At 47.9% G+C, this 1,759-nt stretch overlaps 1 pseudogene; it reads left to right on the top strand.

Annotated features, from left to right (window-relative positions):
- Positions 1 to 1,239: 1,239 nt before the first annotated feature.
- On the top strand, positions 1,240 to 1,759 carry LOC128850826 (olfactory receptor 14J1-like; annotated as a pseudogene).

The following is a 1,759-nucleotide window of genomic DNA, read 5'->3' as shown; positions in this document are numbered from 1 at the left end:
GCCCTCATTTTCATTTTGCAAATAGTTTTTTATTGTTTGATGTGTGCGTTCAACAATTGCTTGTACTGGCTGGGAATGGGGAATGCCGGTAAAATGTTGCACTTCCCATTGTTGAAAATTTTTTTGTACTCCTAAGGGTGCAAAAACACATGTTGAAAATGTGTCTGAACGTGCCGTGAAGTTTCCCCACTCAACGCTGTCATACAAATTGCCAAAGATTAGATATCTCTTGACATATGTACGTATTTTAATCATTTCTATGACTCAACTCTTCTATGAGTCCTCTATGACCCAATTCTTATAAAAACCCAAGCCTTCTGTGAACCAAACCTTCTATGACCCAACTCTACTCTAAAGCTTCTGTGGCTTTCTATGAACCAGCTCCTCTCTGATCTAAATATTCTATGACCATACCCTTCTATGACCAACATTATATGATCGGACACATATATTACCTGACTTTTCCATGCCCTGAATCTTGTACAACACTGTGCTCCAACCATGTCCAACCTATGACACTAAAGGACCTGATTCTTCGATGACTCTTCTATGACTCATCTATGACACGACCCTTCTCTGAAGTGGCCCTTCTATGACCATTCCCTGACCAAACCCTTCTAAAATTCAACAAAATTCTCACACTTCTATGACTTGACTCTTCCTAGGGCCCTTTTGTAACATGAACCCTCCACGACCTCAGACTTCTGTTACCCAACATTGCTATGAGAATTCCATGACCAAACACTTCTACGAATCTTCTAATACGGAACTCCTCTATCACTCTTCCAGGATGGGACTCTCTGACCTGACTTCTCACACTAAAGTTTTCTGTGACTCTCTATTACCCAGGACTTTTATGACCCTGCCCTGCTATGACCCAACTCTTTTACAAGTGCATGGAGCTGTGTGAGGGCCTCGGCATCTGCCGTAACTCTACAGGCAGACACACGGGAGCTGCAGCTCTTGCACTTCTGGCTCTTCCTGGGCATCTACGTGGCTGCCCTTCTGGGCAATGGCCTCATCATCACCTCCATTGCCCGTGACCACCACCTCCACACCCCCATGTACTTCTTCCTCCTAAACCTCGCCTTTCTCGACCTGGGCTCCATTTCCAACAGTGTCCCCAAAGCCATGGCCAATTCCCTATGGGACACCAGAACAATCTCCTATGCAGGATGTGTTTCCCAAGTCTTTCTCTTTGTCTTCTTGTTTTCAGCAGAGCATTCTCTTCTCACCATCATGTCCTATGACCGCTACGTTGCCATCTGCAAACCCCTGCACTACGGGACCCTCCTGGGCAGCAGAGCTTGTGTCCACATGGCAGCAGCTGCCTGGGGCGCTGGGTTTCTCCATGCTCTGCTGCACACGGCCAATACATTTTCCCTGCCCCTCTGCCAGGGCAATGCTGTGGACCAGTTCTTCTGTGAAATCCCCCAGATCCTCAAGCTCTCCTGCTCACGCTCCTACCTCAGGGAGGTTGGGCTTCTTGATGTTAGTGTCTGTTTATATTTTGGCTGTTTTGTTTTCATTGTGGTGTCCTATGTGCAGATCTTCAGGGCTGTGCAGAGGATCCCCTCTGAGCAGGGACGGCACAAAGCCTTTTCCACGTGCCTCCCTCACCTGGCTGTGGTCTCCCTCTTTGTCAGCACTGCAGGGTTTGCCTACCTGAAACCCCCCCTCCATCTCCTCTCCAGCCATGAACCTGGTGGCGTCAGTTCTGTATGCAGTGGTGCCTCCAGCACTGAATGCTCTCATCTAC

This window comes from Cuculus canorus, unplaced genomic scaffold, assembly GCF_017976375.1.
Source record: "Cuculus canorus isolate bCucCan1 unplaced genomic scaffold, bCucCan1.pri scaffold_88_arrow_ctg1, whole genome shotgun sequence".
NCBI lineage: Eukaryota > Metazoa > Chordata > Aves > Cuculiformes > Cuculidae > Cuculus > Cuculus canorus.
This window is presented reverse-complemented; position numbering and strand designations above follow the sequence as displayed.